Genomic DNA, 22,649 nt, shown 5'->3' with positions numbered 1-22,649 from the left:
CTATTATCATACTTTGTGTCCTGCGCATTGCTTTCTTGTCCCCCCTGCACCCCACGCCTCATTAATGTCTTCTTGCCACAGACTCCAGTCTCCCTCGTTCGGTATTATTACAGTTTGGGGCTTTCACCTCGGAGACCTTATAGTTTGGGGCTTTCTTCCCTTCTAGAGCAATGCCCTAGTAATAACACAGCAAGTGGAAAAGCTTCTTTTATACGTTGTGGCATAAATAATGAAAACCCAGAGGCAGATAGACACCGGGGTTCAAACTGGAGTTCAGCGAAGCAAAGCAGCCAAGCCGATAGCTCTTACCTCTGCCAAGGCTTGGGCTGGGATCCCGACCTCAACGTGGCTGGAGACTAATTGTCAGAGACTGAATACTGGAATGCCCTGCTCCTATCTTAAATACCTCTCTAGCGCTGGGATTAAAGGCGTGAGCTCTGTTTCTCTCTTAGACTCTCACGTAGCCCTGGCTGGCCTTGAGCTCACAGAGATCCATCTGCCTCTGTCTCCTGAGTCCTGGGATTAAATGTGTGCCACCACTGCCCACCTTCTATGGCTGGTTTTGCTTGCAATCTGATCTTCGGTGGCTTTGTTAGGTCAATAAACAATATATCACCACAATATGTCCTGCCCACCACCCCTCGATAAAATCTTTATTGTCTACATGCTGAATAATTACTGAAAATGAAAATCCATTCTAACTAAGCAACAAGACTACAATTCCCATAGAACACGCTATGATCTAATCAACATGAGAAACTATGAATAACGTGTGTGTGTGTGTGTGTGTGTGTGTGTGTGTGTGTGTGTGTGTGTGAGATTTAGACTATCACCAGGTTTTTTTTTTTTTTTTCCTTTCCTTGGAAATAGATTCTTTTCTCATACAACATATCTTGATTATCGTTTCCCCTTCCCCCACCCCTCCCAGTTCCTCCCCACCTACCCTCCCCTCGGTATCCACTCCCTTTCTGTCTCTCATTAGAAAAGAACAGGCTTCCAAGAAACAACCAACCATGGTAAATTAGAATGTAATAAGATGAAGCAAAAACTATCGTATGGAAGTTTCACATGGCAGCCCAACAGGAGGCGGAGAGGCCCAAGAGCAGGCACGAGTCAGAGGCCCACCCGTTCTCACGGTCAGGTGTCCCACGAAAATACTGAGCTGATAGCTGCGATATACATGCAGAGGACCTGGCTCAGACTCACGCATGCAGCCCCTGTGCTTGCTGCTCTCATCCCTGCGAGCTCATATACTCCTTGCTTACTTGATTCAGAGGCCTTATTCTTCTGGTGTCCTGTGCCACTCAGTTCTTACCATATTTCTGCCTCCTCTGTGGGTCTTGCATGTCCAGTTTATACAGCATAAAGTCAAACAGTACAGACAAGAGCAGTATCTTGTCCAAATGGCTAGTCTTGCCATATTAGAAGTAAACTTCATAAAGCATGTCTTCGATGTCCATTTTCCTTTCTGACGCAGGTGGTGTTGCCAGGAGCAGTCATGTCTCACTGTCAAGAAAAACCCTAAACTATTTTAAATGCCATATGCTGTAGGTTTTTGGAAGGTTTGAAGAATGCCAATCTCAAATACATATCTGTATATGTAGAAATCCTAAGTAACTTAGGAGCTCAATGAAACCCATGGAAGAGGAGGCAGAAATATGGTAAGAACTGAGTGGCACAGGACACCAGAAGAATAAGGCCTCTGAATCAAGTAAGCAAGGAGTATATGAGCTCGCAGGGATGAGAGCAGCAAGCACAGGGGCTGCATGCGTGAGTCTGAGCCAGGTCCTCTGCATGTATATCGCAGCTATCAGCTCAGTATTTTCGTGGGACACCTGACCGTGAGAACGGGTGGGCCTCTGACTCGTGCCTGCTCTTGGGCCTCTCCGCCTCCTGTTGGGCTGCCATGTGAAACTTCCATACGATAGTTTTTGCTTCATCTTATTACATTCTAATTTACCATGGTTGGTTGTTTCTTGGAAGCCTGTTCTTTTCTAATGAGAGACAGAAAGGGAGTGGATACCGAGGGGAGGGTAGGTGGGGAGGAACTGGGAGGGGTGGGGGAAGGGGAAACGATAATCAAGATATGTTGTATGAGAAAAGAATCTATTTCCAAGGAAAGGAAAAAAAAAAAAAACCTGGTGATAGTCTAAATCTCACACACACACACACACACACACACACACACACACACACACACACACACGTTATTCATAGTTTCTCATGTTGATTAGATCATAGCGTGTTCTATGGGAATTGTAGTCTTGTTGCTTAGTTAGAATGGATTTTCATTTTCAGTAATTATTCAGCATGTAGACAATAAAGATTTTATCGAGGGGTGGTGGGCAGGACATATTGTGGTGATATATTGTTTATTGACCTAACAAAGCCACCGAAGATCAGATTGCAAGCAAAACCAGCCATAGAAGGTGGGCAGTGGTGGCACACATTTAATCCCAGGACTCAGGAGACAGAGGCAGATGGATCTCTGTGAGCTCAAGGCCAGCCAGGGCTACGTGAGAGTCTAAGAGAGAAACAGAGCTCACGCCTTTAATCCCAGCGCTAGAGAGGTATTTAAGATAGGAGCAGGGCATTCCAGTATTCAGTCTCTGACAATTAGTCTCCAGCCACGTTGAGGTCGGGATCCCAGCCCAAGCCTTGGCAGAGGTAAGAGCTATCGGCTTGGCTGCTTTGCTTCGCTGAACTCCAGTTTGAACCCCGGTGTCTATCTGCCTCTGGGTTTTCATTATTTATGCCACAACGTATAAAAGAAGCTTTTCCACTTGCTGTGTTATTACTAGGGCATTGCTCTAGAAGGGAAGAAAGCCCCAAACTATAAGGTCTCCGAGGTGAAAGCCCCAAACTGTAATAATACCGAACGAGGGAGACTGGAGTCTGTGGCAAGAAGACATTAATGAGGCGTGGGGTGCAGGGGGGGGACAAGAAAGCAATGCGCAGGACACAAAGTATGATAATAGTGCCGTGACTCGGATTCGAACCGAGGTTGCTGCGGCCACAACGCAGAGTACTAACCACTATACGATCACGGCGAGCCAGGCGACCGATGCCTGACCGCGGCTTCTTTTGCACGGGCCTCAGCCCAGACCGGTCCTGGGTGCAGGCGTCTGTGCCTCGGTTGCGTGGCGAGGGCAGGTGCGAACTGTGAAGCCCGTGGGTCGACGCCGCTCTCGCAGGTGCAGTGTTTCCCCCAAGCACGCGACAGACCTCCATCGCCCTCCTCTCCGCCGTGGCAGACCAGCGGCCCCTCTGGGCACGTCTCTACGTGCAGAGACGCCGCCAGCCTGCAGAGACCCAAACGTCCCCGCCAGCCCCGGATTCCTTACCACACGGCCGGTCCTGCCCGTTTCCGTGCTGTATTTCGGTGTTTTCACACCAAATGGGTTTCCGAATTAAACTGGTTCTAGGATTTTCTGATTACGAATCACGTTGCGGTCGCCCTTGCCGCGTGCGTATCTCTAACCAGTGGTGTGATGTCTACCTGTTTTCTTAAAATCTGGTCCGTTTCCTGTGCTTTGGCGACTTGTTCATAACTTTCCTCTGTTAAGAAAGGATCCCCACTCTACCCACCCATTCCCAAATAAAACAAAGATAGCGCGTGAGGGGGTGGGGGGGAGGAAGAGTTTCCACAGGTGCTCACCAACCCCACACCAAATAAAGATTGGCTTTGTAGTTTTCGTTGCCAGGGGCCAGGCCATAAATAAACAGAGCCGTAGGGTGGGTTCCGGGGATTTCTGAATAGAATAGGATGCAGGAATGTGCAGTGCATGAGTGCATTCTCCAGCTGCGGAATCAGCTCGTCCGCAAGTGGACTGACTTTCTTAGCTAGGAGAGCTGTTAGTTAAAAGCCTCGTATCGTCCCTGGGTGGGCTCGAACCACCAACCTTTCGGTTAACAGCCGAACGCGCTAACCGATTGCGCCACAGAGACGGTGCCGAACAGGCCGCGGTGTCTCCTTGGTGAGCCAGGCGTCACCGCGGCGGACGCACCTGGGACGGCCGCGCAGCCAGAGCCGGAGTCTTGGGAGCCGACGAGCGCCGCGACTGCTTGCTTCTCCAGTGCGCACGAACCTTATGAACCCCGCACGAGCCGGCCGCGCGTCGGGAACCCGGGCCGACAGGGTCTCCCCCACCCACACGTAGGCGGGCTGATGACCGGTACGGGCTCGCAAGCTGTACTCCGACTCGGCGAAGGAGCCCAAGGGAGTTCTTATCGCAAAGCCAGGGGAGGGAGGACAAATGCGAAAGAAGCAAAGCTTCCTAAGCAGGAGTTTCTGTCTTAAGAGTGTCCATGAAACCTGAGCTCAGAAGGGTTGGTGTCCCCAGGCAAGCACTGGAGTGAGAAAGCAAAAGCCGCTCGCTCCACAGAGTTAAGGAAGAGGAGGAATAAGGGCTTGACAATGTATAGAGTAATGCCATGCCTACTTTACAAAGGCGCGAAAAAGCCTAAACGAAAGGTACTTAGCCAAAATGTCTGTCCTTGTCTACCTCGAATGTCAGGGGAGAGCGCGAACGCAGTCCCCCACTACCACAAATTATGCAGTCGAGTTTCCCGCATTTGGGGGAAATCGCAAGGGGTCAGCACACCCCAAGTGCAATGGGTGGGCCTCGCCCTGGGAAAACCACCTACTTGATCATGGTATCTCCCCTGCCAGGTAAGTATGTCTTCCGCAGCCGCAGACCCGGCCCAGCACCGCCCGCCCTGCGCTCTCAACACACGGTCACTCCGCCGCGCGCGCGCCGGGGCCTCCACGGACGCGCACCCCATTCCTGCGCTGCGCTCACACCCGCCGACCCGCGCTCCCTCCCACGACGCGCGCGAAATCCCTCGCGTTCCCGCAGCGCGTGCGGACGCGGCAGCCCCTGCGCGACCCTCATCTGCATAGGACACGCCCCCGACTCGCACCCAAGGGTGACATCACACCCCTCCCTCCCCTTGCCTGGTTGGTTTGGTGAACTTTCTTGCTCCAGGACAGCTGGATGGATGGAGTGCTGCAGGACCAGAGACAAATCATCCTTCCTGAGTTATCTCAAACCCCTGAACAGCCGCTGGCTGCCCACCGCTGTGGCCTCACAGCCTTGTCACTGGTGTTGGTGTGAACGAACGGACGGACCCCTCCCTGTCCTCCGCCAACCCGAGGTCTCCAGGCAGCTCCGGAGCCAGCCCTAAGCAGAGAGAGGTCTCCCGCTTCGCTCGAACCTCACTGCCTCGCGTCGCCACCACTGAGTTTTCAAGGGCATGATTTAAAAGGTGCATGTTTTCTTCGTTCTCTTCTGCAGAAACACCACACAACTGACACCTAGTCGGGACTTGGTATTTGGGTTCCTGGTTCAGGGGACCCACTGTGCCCTCTCTGGACCTCCTCAGGCTCCTGCATGTATGTCGTGCACACACACACACACACACATACACTCAGGCACAAACACATATGCACAGAATAAATAAGCACTCTTCTCTTTTCTGCGTTGTGCCCTGGGGGAGGGGCGGGTGTGTGTGCCACCGCTGGAATGCGGAGGCCAGCGGACAGTTTGTGACAGTCAGATCTCTTTCCGCCCTGCCTGCTCCGTGGATCACAAGCTCTTGGATTGTCGGGCCTGATGGCAACAGCCCTTGCCCTTGCCTATAAGCCATCTCTCTGGCCCTTTTAAAAATCTCCCACTCCCCCTCTCTAACCCATCTCTCCCTCTCTGCCTCCCTGCATCCCTCCGCAAGGCCCTCCCCACAACCACCCCAAGACAGGGGCTGCCTACATAAGTGCTGGGAATAAGAGCTTTCTGCCACCACGCCCGGCTGCCTTAAAACCTCTTTAGCCCACTCGCGGACATAATACAGCGCCTTAAGGTTCACAGATGGTCCTAATGGTTTGTCATTACATCAGAAATATAAGTTCTCTCCTTGTACAACGTTATTGGAACAAGGATTTATCCGGAGCTTCAGGCGCAAAGAAGGTTAAAGTGATTGAGGTAAAATACTCATCAAATGATGAACAGGCGTGCATGCATATCACAAAGGTAAATACGTGATGATCCAATAGTAAAGGGAAAACAAAAATCAGTAACTCTGCTCTCACCGTCTCAACGCTCGAAAGGGAAAGCTCTAACAAATTGGTTAGTGCAGTTTCAGTGGTCAGAAGAAAATATAAGTGTCTGCGGGATTCTTAACATGTTTGACCGTATTTATAATTGTTAGATGCCTAAGATACAAAATACTGGTTTCCTGTGTTTTGGATACAGCTACCTGGAGTTTTGTTTGGAGTATAGCTGTCTGATAAAGAAAACAGTGTTTTCTCCATGATTCTCACAGTACCTGTTGTCTTTACTGGGTCTACGTCCATGTTCAGGGCTTGAACAGTTGTATTCATTTCCTTCACCGGTTTGTTTGCTTTCCCTGGGCTTTCTTTGGGGGATTTATTCATTTCTCCTTAAGGACCTCTATCATCTTCATAAGATTGGTTTTAAGGTCGTTTCCTTGTGCTTCAGCTGTGTGTATTCAGGGGTATTCGGGGGCTTGCTGTAGCTGGATAGCTGGATAGCTGGATAGGGAAGTGCTCAGCATTGGCTTGGGGGCCCCAAGTCCAAGTTCTCAGCACAAAGGAGATGCATTTGCCCCAGAGGGACAGAGGGCAGGGAATAAGACACAGAGATGCCGATGCAAGAGTCAGGAGAAAGAGAAGGGTACAAGGGAGAGGGGGCAGGGGGCAGGGAGGTTGGTACCAGAGAGTCAAAGGACTGCCTCTGGATAGAGGGGGGACAGACAGACGTGGCCCATAGGCAGATAGCAGTTTATACGGATAAAAGAGGGAAACCCAGGGTCAAGATGAGGTGTTTCATCTTAATCCGGCATGCTAGTTAGGTGAGCCAAAGGGGCTTTTGACTGCTAGACTGCAATACTTTGATAGCTGGACCTTGGTAGTCAGCCTCGGGAGGAGGAAGTGGCCAGATAAGGGGATAGAACTTGGTGGCTAGCTCTAGGAATGTGATCTAAAGGTTTTTAGGAGGGCAGAGGGAATGGGGGGGGGGGAAGGAGAAGGACAAGGCCTGCCAGAGCCATCATTGCCATGCTCGGCCAGGCTGACGTCCCTTCAGATAGCGTTCTCTCTAAGTTGAGTGCCTGGTGCCTTTTGGAGGCGCCTGATCCCCTGGAACTGGAAATGTTGATGGTTCTGGGATGTCACATGGGTCCAGGGAACCAAACCTGGGTCCCCCCTACAAGAGGGACCAGTGCTCTTAACCGATGAGCCATCTCTCCACCCACCCACCCACCCCCGCAGACTCTTACTAGAAATACTCAAAGCTTTCAGTTAGTCCTTGTTATGAAGTTTATACAAGTCTAAAGACACGTTCGATGAGAACGACGCCCACGATGTTTATAACTATAAGCCCATGTTTCTTGATTAAACAAATATCCGAAAAGCCTTGTAGCACGCCCACCCGGGGATTTAAAAGTTTAATAAAATAAAATGTATATCTTAAAGATTTAACTTTACCCATATGAGTGCTTTTGCCATTGTGTGTCTGTCTACCGCATGCACGCAGTGCCCATGGTGGTCAGGAGAGGGCATCAGAACCCTGTATCTGGAGATATATATATATATATATATATATGGGTGTGGGGGAACTGAATCGGGGTCCTCTACAAGAGTAGCCAGGGCTCTTAACTCCTCCTTCTCCGCCAACTCTCCAGTCTCTAACATTTATGTCTCACCAATAAGCAACCGACAATATTATAAAGTGACTCCTATTGGAGTCCCAATTCACTTTCTAACTTAAAATAAAGCAGTACTATTTAGTTATGCCCACTAATAACAGGGAACAGACTACCGAAGCCTGGGAACCAGAAGCAGATTTCATTCCAGTCATCGAGGGCCACAAAAAAAAAAAAAAAAAAAAAAAAAAAAAAAAAACTTGCAGCTCACTGGAGACACAGGCCAGACAGAGTTCGGGCCTCTGACACTGTGACAAAGGGAGTCGGTTTTGAGCCTCTCCTTCCTTGTAGTAAAATCAAGCACTAGGTGTGGGTCAAAGAGCCTTTGCAATCTTGAGGTCGGGCTTAAAGTTACATTACATTGTAAGATCTGCGACTTTTGATTATAGGATGCTAACTTAAGGCCTGGGAAAGCCTGTGGCTGACACAGCTGCCTCTTGCTGTCCCCGAAAGAATGCAAGGCAGAGTAGAGTCAAGGAGAAGGACTCCAGGGAGTCCCATGGAGGCAACAGTTGGAAGCCAACCCTTGTCCACAGTGACTGCCTGGCCGGAAGGCAGGCAGCAACTGTTACAAGCTTACCTCTGTACACAGTAACTGTCGGGCTTACACTTTTCTTATTCTAGGCTCTTCACCACAAACCTGCAAGTCTTGATGTTTGACAGGTCTGACTTTGGTTCGTTTGTTCGTTGCTACCCCTTGCTATTAACACTATTTGGTACATAAAAGAGTAATTGTGTTCAAAGGAGAGTTAAAAACTCCTATGGTGGGAGCTGGAGAGGTGGACCAGCAAGCAGTTAGGGGCGTTGCTGCTTCTGCAATGGACCCACATTCATTTCCCGCTGCCCACATGCTGTATCACAAAAGACCGTGACTCCACTTCCAAGAAGTCCAGAGCCCTCCTCTGGCCTCCGCAGGCACTGGGCATGCGTGTGATACACTACAGACATTCAGGCAAAACGCCTGCTCCCGTAAAATAAAAATCACCACAGCCAGCGTGGTGGTGCCCGCCTTTAATCCCAGCACTCAGAAGCAGGGACAAGTGGATCTGTGTGAGTGTGAGGCTAGCCTGCTCTATAAAAAGTGAGTTCCAGGATAGCCAGGGTTACAAAGCGAGACCTGTCTCAAGAGGCAAGACAAGTAAGTCCTCCTATAAACAAGACAAAACAACTATATTGTTATGTGATTTTGTCCCTAATGCGACTTTCTCTTTATTCTTCAATCTAAAATTTGGTAAAATACTTTTTCCATCAGGTGGGAAAGTTATTTAACTTCAGTATTTGGGAAGAAGAGACAGGTGGATTTGCGTGTGTCTGAGACCAGCCTGGTCTACTTGGTGAGCTCCAGGCTAGCCAGGAAAAAGGATATTCGATATGTTTTTAAAAACACATAAAGTTTCTGGTTAATTAAAGAACACGTTTCCTCCTCTCCCTCCCCCCCCCACACACTTTTTAAATAGATTTGTTTAAACTTTGTATAAGGGCTTGTGAGCCAGTAAGGGGTTGGTGGCATGTGTCACGAGCTGTCGTAGGCTGTGATACAAATAAGTACAGCAGATGACAACTGATAATTCAGATGTCAGTGCCCCAGAGGGATAAGTCTCTGATGGAGGAGAACCCTGTTTGTGGTGAGACAATTTATGATTCCTTAAAGCTTGCCTGGGGATTCAGAAAGCAGAGTCAGCCACAGGCCATAGAAGCATGGCACACACCCTTAATCCCAGGACTGAGGAGAGAGGGAAGATGGATCTCTGAGTCCAAGACCACCCTGGGCTAACTGAGAGTGAATCAGAGCTCAGGCCTTTACTCCCAGGACTCGAGAGGTATTTCAGACAGAAACAGGATCTCTGTTGCTGGAGGTTTCTTTTTCCAGCTTGGTCCCTGCCTCCCTTCTCAGCCCCAAATATGCACACAAAGACTTACATTAATTATAGAGCTGTTGGCCAATGGCTAGGGCTTCTTCCTGGCTAGCTCTCTCTTAATTATTAACCCATTTCTATTGTCTAAGTATTTCCATGTGTCTTGTCTTACAGGAGAAGGGTCCAGTCCTCTTACTCCTTCCCCTGCATGGAGGCTTCCCACATTCTTTCTAGCTACTATTTGCACAATTCTCCTTGTCTTCTAGTACCTCCTATCATTCTGCCTCTGTTGCCCAAACAGTGTCTTATTCATCAACCAATAAGAGAAACATATATACAGGACAACATCCCCCAGCATGTCTACTTCCAGGCTTTCACATTGCGGACAGGAGCATTGATTCTCAAGCCACACTGAAGATAGGAAGGCTCAGTGTTAATGATTCATTCTACAACCATGTTGAGAATAAGAATCCTCCAACCCTTTTAGAAGTGAGAGCTCTCTGGTGGCTTGGGCGCTTTGCTTTCCTGATCTTCAGGTTGAATCCCCATTGTCTGTCTCTGAGTCTTTTATTTTTTTTGTGTTACACTTGTTTGGAGCAAAGCTTTCATGACTACATAGTTTGGAAACTGACTGCTTCTGTCTGTAAATTCACATGTGCAAAGACAGCGATGGTGTCTCCCCAATACCTGTAGTGTAATGTGTGATTTCTTGAATGTGTATATGTCATCTCATGATTACATGTCAATCTAATGGGCACGCATATCTGTAGATGATCAGGGAAATTACTTCTCCTTAACCTGTAAAGTTTTGATATGTCTATTGTTCCAAAAGGACTGTAAGATACTAAGAAGCCTGTTTTTGTTTCTTTACTCAGACTAACATAAGAAAATGACAATTTCTCCCTAGTCTAAGACAAGCTACATACATTTAGCTGACTTAAGACCTCACAACAATTTCAAACTGGACTGAATGTCTCTATAAACACCATAAGTTAAAAACTTTGCAGATAAACACAAGGACATAGTCGCAGGTGTCTAACCAAGGTTATTAATAAAAAGCAGCCTAGAACTGTATACCAGCTTTTCTAGCCAGGCCCAGCTGGTAACAGAACAGCAGCCACTCCCTACTAAATTCCTTAGCAATTAACACTATTCACAAACTTCTTATTTTTTTTATTTAAAGTAGATACAATCTTGTTTTACATGTCAATCCCAGTTCCCTCTCCCTCTCCTCCTCCCCTTCGTCCACTGGCCTCCTATCTCATCCCCTTTCTGCTCCCCTGAGACCTTCCATGGGGATCTTTGAAGTCTGTCATATCATTTGGAGCAGGGCCTAGGCCCTCCCCGTGTGTCTAGGCTGAGACAGTATCCCTCTATGTGGAATGGGCTCCAAAAGTCCATTTGTACACTAGGGATAAATACTGATCCACTACTAGAGGCCCCATAGACTGTCCAGTCCTCCTAACTGACACCCACGTTCAGGTGGTCTGGGTTGGTCCTATGCTAGTTTCCCAACTATCCGACTGGGGTCCATGAGCTCCCCCTTGTTCAGGTCAGCTGTCTCTGTGGGTTTCTCCAGTCTAGTCCTGACCCCTTTGCTCATCACTCCTCCTTCTCTGCAATTGCATTCCAGGAGTTTGGCTCAGTTTTAGCTGTGGGTGTCTGCTTCTGTTTCCATCAGCTACTGGATGAAGGTTCTAGGATGGCAAATAAGGTAGTCATTAATGTCATTATAGGGGTAGCCTCTCCACTATTGCTTAGATGTTAGTTGGGGTCATCCTTGTAGATCCCTGGACATTTCCCTAGTGCCAGATTTCTCTTTATAGGTGTAATGGCTCCCTCTATTGTGGTATTTCTTTTGTTGTTCTCCTCTATCCTTTCCTGCTCCCTCATGCCCTCCTCTCCCCTCCTCTTCTCCCCTTCTTTTTCTCCTAACTCTCTCTCCCCTCTCCACATGCTCCCAATTTGCTCAGGAGATCTTGTCCCTTTCCCCTTCTCTGTGGGACCATGTATGTCTCTTTTAGAGTCCTCCTTGCTTCCTATCTTCTCTGGTGGTGTGGAATATAGGCTGATAATCTTTTGCTCTATGTCTAATATCCATATATGAGCGAGTACATACCATGTTTGTCCTTTTGTGACTGGGTTACCTCACTCAGGATGGTTTCTTCTAGTTCCATCCATTTGCCTGCAAATTTCAGGATTCCATTGTTTACACACACACACACACACACACACACACACACACACACACTCACACTGAGTAGTATTCCATTGTGTAAATGTACCACATTTTCTTTATCCATTTTTCAGCAGAGGGACATCTAGGTTGCTTCCAGGTTCTGTCAATTACAATAGTACTGTTATGAACATAGTTGAACAGATGTCTCTGTTGCATGAGTATGCATTTTTTGGGTATATGCCTTAGAGTGGAATTGCTGAATTTTGAGGTAGACTGATTCTCATTTTCCTGAGGAAGCACCATGCCGATTTCCAAAGTGTCTGTACAAGTTTGCAGTCCCACCAGCAGTGGAGGAGTGTTCCCCTTTCTTCACAGCCTCTCCAGGATAAACTGCTGGTGGTGCTTTTCATTTTAGCCATTTTGACAGGAGTAAGATGGTATCTCAGAGTTGTTTTGAATTGCATTTCCCTGATGCTAAGGATGTTGAACACTTTCTTAAATGCCTTTCAACCATTTTAGATTCCTTTATTGAGAATTCTCTATTTAGTTCTGTACCCCACTTTTTAATTGGATTATTTGGTGTTTTGGTGACTAGCTTATTGAGTTCTTTGTATGTTTTGGAAATCAGCCCTCGGTCAGATGTATCCACAAACTTCTAACCTCAGTTTATGGTACAAAAGTCAAGGTTCAACTAACTGTTTACGTTTCAGTCCTAAAATTTATATGAAAGACTAGAGTAACAACCAATTAACCAGGGTCTGGAGAGAATCGGCTTTATGCCTAGATCTGGTTGGAAAGGCTTCATTGATGGTCACTGTAAAACCCTCAGAATGAGGAGTCTCCCAGTGTCTGTAGGTACCCCCAAGAACTCAATGTCCAGTCCAGTTGCTGCAACACGCCAAGAGGCCTTAATGAACAGGAAACATTTGCGCAAACGGGCTCCCTCAGCACACAGGCTAGAGAGAAGCCCCATCCCCCGGGCACAGGTGTTTTTAAAGGCAAAACCCACAAACTTAGGGAGGGGGTGGGACCCTCTGTCCATTGAGTATGTGACCCTTTGAGGCCAGATGGTCTAGCTATTAGGGTCAACACACCTTAGGGCTTCAGGGTGTGCTAATTAATCTTGTCTGGGCAAACTGGAGGTACAGTTATCTCCTTGTTTCTTAAGGACCCTATTCACCACCTGCTGACTCACAAGAAAGGAGGGGCAGTGTGAATTCTTGGTATCTTGTTATCTCAGGGCCTGTTGAGGGGAAGTTAGCAAATTCCAAGGAACAGATATTGGTCTGGGTTAGCTTTCCAGGTTAGTCTGTCCTTCATTTCAAGTGGGGGGTTTCTTTAACTTTACTTTTTTGTCTTTCAGCCACAACTACAAGAGATAGCCTGGGCTAACAGCCTTGAGTAAAAAGCTACAAGCTTGTCTCCGTCTCCTGTAATTCCCTCCTTATGCTCTGGGGCTTCATGCAGGATTTTTTTTTTTTTTTTTACTGTATCTTTAGGTTTGGGACATTTCAATGCCACTGCCCAGGGAAGTGCCAGACTCCATGTCCCCGCCTATGCATTGCCATGGTAAATAGCTCTGCCTCTTATTGTTTACTCAAGGAATGCATTGTGGCCCTGAGAAGACGTTTTTGGTAAACTTTTTTATTGCCAAAGTTTGTGGTTCAGTGTGCACATAAGCTTTGTCAACAAAGGAGCTAAGGAGAATTGGAAGAGAAAACTGGAGAGAATTGGAACTAAAGATTTAGAATTAGAAAATGGGAACTAAACACTTAGAACTCTGAGAGCTGGAAATGACAGGAACACGACCCTCAGGTGTTATTTTTCCTTTAGATAGACAGGAAATTCCTCCAAAGTCATCTCTGCTATGAAGGCATTGTTATTGCTACCTGAGAGGCAGCCCTGCGAGCTGGGCTTCCTGGGCTGCCGCAGGCAAATGACTCCAGTGGCCAGAGGCCTGAAAAGCTGTGGGGCTGGATTTACAGGTGATTGTGAGCCACCTGATGTGGTGCTAGGAGCAGAACTCTGCTGAACTCAAGAACAGCTAGGGCTCTTACCCTCTGAGCCATCTCTCCAACCCCACCTTTGTTTGGACCATTTTGTGGTCTCCATTATTTTAACCTTAGGGGTAACACTCCAGTGTTGTGTCATGTGTTGATGTTAGGTTGCCGATGGAAAAGAAAGAAATCAAAACCAGATCCTGATACCTAAATGCATTTGATAATCTGATCTGCAGATGTCTTCCTTTTATGGGTTACCAACCATTTCTTTTCCCTTGAAGATTGCTTTCCTGCCTATACAGCCTTATCTGTACCACATCCTAGAATGAGTCCTTTAGCACTGAGGGACTTACAATCATGTTTCCTCTCCTCATGTACAAAGCCAACAAGGGGGACTGAAGATGAAAGTTCCCAGTGCTATGCCTCTATTGAGGAACCCCCGAAACCCACCACTGAGGAAGCAACACACCAAATGCAAAATAATAAATAAATAAATAAGGTTTCTTTATTACAAGCTACAGCTCAGACCCTGCTTGTTCTGGAACAAGCAGAGTTCCACTTTTTGGCTGAGGAGGTCTTTTTAAGGGGAAAGTTCAAAAGACTGGATTACAAAGCTTTCATGGTTACATAGGATCATAGGATGAAACAATAACTGTACATTTAGGCAGGATGCAATTAAGCAGGATGCTGTAGAGGAGATACGTTTGTTAATTATCTCCTGGGCCAGGGACTTTTACAACTGTGAAGTGACAGCTGTCTGATCTTCTTTAGGACAGAGAAATGTTGACACAGCTGGACTGTGTTATCTGTTCCCAGGCCTCTGTACCCAGCTCTTTGTTTAGCCTTATTTGTTGGGCTGACTTTTTCAGAACTTAGAGGGGCTTAAGAGTTTTTTCTTTCTTTTTTGGGGGGGCTTTTGGAATCTAAGTTATTAGACTTTTATTAATTTTTCCATTTCATCCAGAACAAACCACACCTCTGTTAAGGGTTTTACAGGCTGATTGGCTGATTGGGATTCCTGGGATCTCTGGGTTGGTACAAGTGGGCAGGCAGGTTATCTTGGGCTATCTTAGCTGCATAGCTATTTGTTGACCACCTTTGTGGCCATCCTTGTTGAAAGGGGTAAACTAAACTCAAAGGCTTCACTTCTAATTCACTGGAGGGAAATTGTACTCAGCCCCCTGCTTTAGCAGCCGTAGTAGGGTACAGAAAAGACAAGGCCTCCAACTCAGCACATGACACAAAGAAACTCCAGATCCCCCAGCCTTCTGGAGCTTAGGGCCAAAACTGAACATAAAAAACTCCAGACCCCCCCCCCCACACACACACCAGCTTCCTAGACACTTGGTTCCTGGGAACTGTTTGGCCACAAAAGAAACTACAGAGGAGACAAAAAACTCCCCCATAGACTCCAGGAGACAGTTCTGAAAACTATTGGTATCTATGAACAACAGGCCACCTGCAGGTAACAAGACAAAGCCATAAGAAACCACAGAATGTTCTCTCTCAGCACTGACCAATGAGAATAATTGGTGCACAGGTATTTCATGCCAAAATATGACTTTGAGAAATTCCCCTAATTGTTCCCCAAATGTCAATCAGAAACCAACCTGTACCTACTGATGTAATCCTGTGATTTTTGCCTTTAAAAACCTGGCATTGGACAGGGAATTCACTTCCTCTGGTGGCTGCTACATCAGCCAACTGGACAAGGTTCCTTTCATGGTTGGATGAACAATGAACCTTGCTTTTACAGTTCAATGGGTCTGTCTCCTTGATGGTCTCTTTGGAGATCTTTGTGACTTGGGCACAACACTTGTGACTACTAGATAAATATTAAAAAAACAAAAAACAAACAAAATCCCAAAATGATATGATGTAGATAGATGGCTGCTGTGGAATGAATTACTCTCCTTCAGTGCTGGGCTCATGGTGGTTGTTGGAGCCCACACACCCATGTGTAACATAAAGAATAAAAAACTCAGAGACAGCCATTGGGATTCAAGCTTCAAGCTGAAGATAAGAGAAGCAAAGTAGCCAAGCCAGTAGATCTCACCACTACCAAGCTGAAATGGTAATCCTATCTCTATGAATCCTCCCAGGCAAAAGCTCTGAGTTCATATATTCCTTTCTCTGCCCAGCCATATCTCTCCTGTGTCCACCTCCCTAGTGCTGGTATTTAGGTGTGTGATCTCAAGTGCTGGCATCAAAGGTATGAGCTCTGTTAATCGTCCATCTTGTGTAGGCCAAGGTAGCCTTGAACTCAGAAAGATCCATCTGCCTGTTTCCTTGTAGTGAGTTATCCATTAAAATATGTGCACCATACAATAGACACACTTTCAGGGTTCCAATGGGCCACTGCTCTAAGCTCTGAAAAGGCTAATTCTATTATTACACACCTATTAGAGTTAATGGCCATTATGGGTGTACCTACACAAATAAAAACTGACAAGGTTCCAACATACGTCTCTAGCAAATTGAAACAGTTTTTTTTAAATATTATAACATAAATCATATAACTGGTATACCACACAATCCTACAGGACAAGCAGTGATTGAGAGATCCAATCGTACTTTAAAGGAAATGCTCTATAAACAGGCAGGAGGAACCAAGACACCCAAACACAGATTACATAATGCCTTACTAACATTAAACTTTTTAAATGATAATGAGAAAGGAAAAACAGCCTCAGAAAGACACTGGACAATAGAAAAAACTTCTAAACTAAACCAGTCGGTGTACTTCAAGGAAGTATTGACCTCAGTATGGAAACCAGGATATGTGTTACATAGGGGAAAGGGTTTCACCTTTGTATCTACAGGAGAAGAAAAGCTTTGGATACCATCTAATTTGATCAAGATCTGATTTGAACAAGAGAACTCTCTTGACGAGGAGAAATAATAGGTCATCCACCTATTTCCCATGAGTTGTATGGAGATCTCTCAAAGGTAGGAGGAATGCTCTGTTCTTGTCTTTACAGGAAAACAGAAAACACCCATCTTTAAACAGCCAAAAGACACTGAACGTGTAAGTACCCAAAGAAGAGAAGATAGCTCTCCAGAAAGAACCATCTAACAAAGAAGAGTCTGACATATGGTGCCAATATCTAATTCTGGTGAACTATTTCTATTAAAAAAATCTATCTCTTTGCTTCCTAGTACTCTTTTAGCCCCAATTCATGTAAACCAATGCTGGCTTTGAGTTGGATTTGGCTGTCCTCCTCTAAATTCAAGCATGTTGTTAAAATAAAATTCAGAGTTTCTGTCTTATATCAAGAAACCAATTGGTGTAAGACAGAAGAAAACAAAATCTAGGAACTGTCATTTGTCTAAACTTGGTTTTCTTTCTGAAATTCTAATTTCCCTCATGCTTATTTTCATCCTTACCATTCAGCCTTTACCATTATGCATACCTATAAAAGCTGAAATTTCTGTGTGGATATTAATGTTTAAGTTTTCCACAAGGAATAATAAAAATTCCTAACAGCAATCTTTGAACTCTCCAGAAAGAAGATGGGGCCCCACTTCATCAATTCCACTTGATTCAACTTGATATATCTGGACTGCAATCATCACCCTAAAGCTGGTTTGGAACTATAATGCTTGAGACAACTCCAGAGTAGCTAGCAGAAATGGTGCACCTACTTATTACACCCTGGCCAGAGCCTCAGATAAGAACTTCAGTCAAACATTTCCTGCCATGCAGAGACTAGCTACAAATGTTACAGCTGGTCAGTCCCTTCTTGCCATATTTTTTTTCCCTTACAGGATCTCATGGAGTCATTGTCAACCCATTTCAGCAGAAAGTAATCCTAAGAAAACAACACCCCCTTTCCTTACTGTTGGCATTAAGGGATAATATACACCTACATAGGGTTGGTTTTTAGTTGCTTAGGATTGGGTATGGAAGGTGATGTTCAGACTTGGTATCTCTTTTAGATAAGTATAGGGTATGGTTGGGAAGGGTATGGTTAGGATGGGATACAGGTAGATTTACACAATTTCTAGTGTACTAACTTTATCAAGAGTTAGCTATAGATAACTCAAATTACTAGATCCTTGATAGCTTAAATTGTTAGATTTCTGTATGTTGACAGTTCAGGGTCTTCTTTCTGTTTACCCTGTTTTGCACACAAATTTAAAATTATCTTGATGTATATACATTTTGTATATTACTACAACTTAGGATATTTTATCATGTTGCTCTTTACAGTTCTACCTCTAATCAGGACATTTCAGCTCTCTCTCTATTAGTGAGAAAAAAATATATATGTATATAGTTACATTTTTTTGAGTCTTTTCTTGCTAAATTAATTTGGGGAGCTTCAGCCATTGTACAACTAGATCCTTGAGAATTACAGATATTTTCACCCACATTTCTTATACCTATGAGATTAGTCAAACATAGATTTTGATCTTTAAACACTTCATAGACTTGCAGAATATGGCATTTAAGTGTTTCAATACTAGTACCCTGTTGACATGAGACACATTTGCTCCTGATAGTGCTGAACTATTTCTGGGAAAATGTTGGGCACTGATGTCACTCCTTCTGGAGTCCATTCTCCTCTTGTCTATGGCCTCTTGGGCAAAGAACTATCCCCACCTCAACTACACACTTTAGACATGCTGTCCTACTGTGCTTGCAGGAGACAAACATAGAAGACTGCTGAACCTTGCCAAGTCAGGGTAAGACAGCCTTTCTATCTCCCTGTTTCTTGTTGGTTAGTCAGACACTCTAGGCCTTAGCCAAAGATGGCTGCCCCTATGCTGCTGTGAGACTTTGGGTGACTGTCCAGGTAGCCTGCTGTTTCTGTCCTCATTGCACCATTTGGAAGTTGCCCATCCACACTTCCTGCCTACCCTAGTATTGTTATCTTCCTCATATCTTGATGAGGTTGAAGATTAGACTGTCACAATTATTGTTCCCTCTTCCTAGATAGAAATATTAGGTACAAAACTTAAACTTTCCAGAACAGGGCAACTCTCTAGCAATCTCTGTTATCCTCCACCCTAGGACTGGATAGTAGCTCTTCCCAATTTGCTCTTGTCGCTTCACTGCAATAGGGTTTAAGTGTGTATGTTCTTACTTTTCTTTTTCCTAGAGCATACTTGATATTTACTGTCTTTGTATATAGTTTTGTATCTGTAGCACCCGTGCTATGATCCACGAATCAGGTGAAGGCCTAGAGATTGAAATAAGAGATAAGACAGCAGGTGATTCATTCAACAGCAATGTCTGAATGTAGAATGACGTTTATTGAGGGGAAGGGGTGGGCTTATATACTGATTGACAGCACAATGGAAAACAACAGGGTCAAGAGTACAAGTTTTCGGGCTTAGATCCTCCCCAACAAATGTGTGTTAGCAAAACAGGAAGAGTACCAATAACAACTCTGGGGGACAAGATGTTCCAGCCAAGAGCTTCAGGCTTGCTCAAGGTGCCTCGGGGGTCCATGCAGGGCCCTACATGTATCAATCCTAAATCTTTTTTTTATATTAGAAGGGGAATTGTAGTGAGATATCCACCCTGCCTGCACCTGTCGCATTGGCCATGGCCAAACAGGCATGGTCACAGTTGCAGATGTGACAGTACAGTAGGCTGGTCTGCTGTCCCGGACCCCAGCTCTTGCTCTTGGTTCTGGTTGAGTCACAGAGAGCAGCCTGGTTGTGGATTCTTGGAGCCAGAACTTGCTGGTTATTGGTTTCTCGTGTAAGTGACTTCTCCCAGAATAAAATATATAACCCATTTTTATCCTTGTCCTGTGTATCTTAATCGTGCATCACTATTTCCTGAGTCCTGGGATTAAAGGTGTGTGCCACACTGCTTGGCTCTATGGTTAGCTAGTATGGCTGCTGGGATTACAGGTGTGTGTCACCATTGCCTGACCTCTATGGCTTGTGGCTAGCTTTGCTTTCTGAACCCTCAGGCAAGCTTTAATAAATCATAAATAATATATCACCATACCCATGTGCATGTGGGCAGCGCTAATTGCACTCAGCAGGTTATTAATAACAGTTTTAAAGATGACAAGTGGTGGTTTACTATAGCATCGTCCAGTTGAGCTCCTTGAGCAACAGCAGTGCGGTGCTCACAGAAAGCCTCTCAGATTTCATTTGTTTGGCCTGAACCAAGCCATGCACTCTAAAGTCCTTGGGTAGGAAAGCCGCCATCCCCCAAACAACTGGCCACAAAGGCTGCCAGAAATAGTGCCCTCTCCTTGCCTGGTGAAGATACCTCATAGCTACAGGCACTGGATCCTGTCTCTTCCACAGATCCCTGGTTACCAGAAATCCACTGAGCTGTTATCTGGAAGCTGCCTTTCCAGATGTTAGAGAGAGAGAGAGAGAGAGAGAGAGAGAGATTTCCCAGGATTCCAAAACTGACTTGAGGTTTTCAGAGTGCAGCCATTCATAGGTTTTCTGTATCTCGATAATAGATTTTCCTCTGACACAGTAAACCAGATCAAGCCAAACTGAAAAAGTAAAAGGGGGAGTTTATTTGAGCAAGCAACTCTTGGGTAAGTTCCTCAGCCTCAGAGAATCGAAGCACTCGAAGTCAGACACTGGACAAAGCAGGGAGTTAATACGGAAAGGGGTGATAATGCCTCCTACCCCAACCCGTGCGGCAGTCAATGACTGCCTGGGCCATGATAAAATTTTAATCCTGAAACACTACTGCCTCTAAGAGTTCTTCAATCTGAGGGTGTGGGGGCTGGAGAGACAGCCAATGGTTAAGATCACCAGCACTGGCTATTTTTCAAAGGATCAGGGTTCAATTCCCACCACTCACATGGCAGCTCACAAGTGTCTGCAGTTCCAGTTTCAGGGGATCCAACATTTACACATGAAATAATCAATGGAAGAATGATGATATTTGAAACTAACCCATAGCTATTTGATCAGTTGGTTTTCAGCTTACGCAGTTCACTAAGGCAAAGAAAACAGCTTTAATAAATGATGTCAGAACAACTGAACTCAGTGTCCAGTTAAATGTCATCAGCTGTATTCCTGATGAACAGTACCCATAAACATTAATTTGAGGCTGTGAGTTTAAAGTGGTGTAGTACTTGCCTGGCATGGACAAGGTCCTGAGTGTGATTCCCCAGCAACGCCCAAAAGTTAATTTGATGTGTGTGTGTCATAGACCAAACCTTATAATTTAGTGATAAAGTACTTCAAGGTGAAGGTGATATGTTGATATGCTAAACAGCACCTAGGAAAATATGTATTAAAAAAAAAAAAAGGAGCTGTACACTGGGCTCTCTCTCTGGTAAGATAAGACCATGTGGAAATACTTAGATTGATAGAAATGGGTTAACATTTAGGACAGAGCTAGCCAATAAGAAATGCTAGTAACAGGCCAACAGCGTTATATCTAATATATCATCGCTATGTGTTATTTGGGGCTGGCGCTGCAGTGGGCCCAGACCGGCAGGAAAAACTACTCCTAACAGCTGAATTTGGAAGTCTGCCTGAAATACCAGATCTTGGGAGGTGGAAACAGAAGGAAGGAGCAGCATTTGGCTCTTCCACGGGACCCAAGTTCAGGTCTTGGCATCCATATCAGATGGCTTACAATTGACACCCTCTTATGGCCTTTGCTGGTACATACAGGTATATGCTCCTATACCTCCCCCCTGCATGTATACATAATTTTAAAAATAATAAGTATTTTTAAAAGGCACACAGAGAATGATTTCAGTAAAAGGTGATAAATTAGTTGGAGGTGGTGGCTCATGGCTACAATCCTAGTGTTTGAGACACTAAGGCAAGATTAAGGCCACATTCACTGTGCCACACAGGGATTTCTAGGCTACACTGGGGTACAATGTGAGATCTGGTAAATTTAGCACTGAATATAAGGACTCTCCTTCCCATAAGTAAGGAAGTCTTCTGGGCCACAGATCCTTTCCTGTGCCTTAGAGCGGGTGGTAGAAAGACTCTGTGCACCCAACAGCCTTTCTACAACACTTCACACAAGAGCAGCAGAAACACCTCTTCCTACGCTGTAGCCTCTCTCATCAATGAGACCAAAATAATGGAACTCGCTTTGTAGACTGGGTCTTACTTCTTTTGGTTTTGTTTGTTTGTTTTGAGACAGGGTTTGTCTGTGTAGCTTGCGGACCTGTCCTGGAAATAGCTCTTGAAGACAAGGCTGGTCTCGAACTCACAGAGATCTGCCTGCCTCAGCTTAAAGGCGTTGGCCACCACTGCCAGGCTTGGGCCTCACTTTTTCAAGGTGGACGACAGGACTTGCCCTGCAAGTCTAGCGAAGCTGGGTTCCTTCAACTCTGAAAACTCTGACCTTCATAGGTTCACAATGGCTCCCTCTCCCTGTCCCCCTCCTTCTCCACTCCATCCTCTCACAGACCTTGCTGGGACGAGGGGAATTCACAGTAACTTGTTCCAGATGTTGACTTTTTAAAACCCATTTTATTCCAAGATGCTTTAATACTTTTGTTAAGATACAAATACGAAAAAGGGGAACTCTAATTGCTGTCAACCCGCTGTAGACGGTAAGGATGAGTTTGAAGACTCATCCAATTTGTTCCTATTTGATGCAAAATATCTTCGGGGATGCTAGAAACAGCGACCGTGAGAGCACGGCCGGCCCTCGTTTAAGGCTGCTATAGGTGGCGCAGGGGAGGAGGGGAACGGAGAGGGAGGCTCAGTGTTGTCGCCCACCCCAGAGCTTGTGAGAGAGCAGTGCTGGATATTTGCGCTCCCAAGAGGAGGGGAGCTCTAGCTGAAGCAAAAGATCGCCGGGCAGAAGGACGATAGTGCCGTGACTCGGATTCGAACCGAGGTTGCTGCGGCCACAACGCAGAGTACTAACCACTATACGATCACGGCAAGCCACACACCGAGCGATGTGCACGTCATTAGCGC

General features: G+C 45.8%; 4 non-coding genes across 4 annotated transcripts; all 4 read right to left on the bottom strand.

The window, feature by feature from the left end:
* Window positions 1-2,978: 2,978 nt before the first annotated feature.
* Trnah-gug (transfer RNA histidin (anticodon GUG)) lies at window positions 2,979-3,050 on the bottom strand. Its single transcript has one exon. It is a non-coding gene; the product is annotated as a tRNA-His (tRNA).
* Window positions 3,051-3,874: 824 nt separating this feature from the next.
* On the bottom strand, window positions 3,875-3,948 carry Trnan-guu (transfer RNA asparagine (anticodon GUU)). The gene has a single exon. It is a non-coding gene; the product is annotated as a tRNA-Asn (tRNA).
* A 566-nt stretch (window positions 3,949-4,514) lies between these two features.
* LOC127233132 (U1 spliceosomal RNA) lies at window positions 4,515-4,680 on the bottom strand. The gene has a single exon (XR_007835439.1). It is a non-coding gene; the product is annotated as a U1 spliceosomal RNA (small nuclear RNA).
* Window positions 4,681-22,541: 17,861 nt separating this feature from the next.
* On the bottom strand, window positions 22,542-22,613 carry Trnah-gug (transfer RNA histidin (anticodon GUG)). The gene has a single exon. It is a non-coding gene; the product is annotated as a tRNA-His (tRNA).
* Between the last annotated feature and the right edge of the window lie 36 nt (window positions 22,614-22,649).

Source organism: Phodopus roborovskii, unplaced genomic scaffold (assembly GCF_943737965.1).
Source record: "Phodopus roborovskii unplaced genomic scaffold, PHOROB, whole genome shotgun sequence".
Lineage (NCBI taxonomy): Eukaryota > Metazoa > Chordata > Mammalia > Rodentia > Cricetidae > Phodopus > Phodopus roborovskii.
This window is presented reverse-complemented; position numbering and strand designations above follow the sequence as displayed.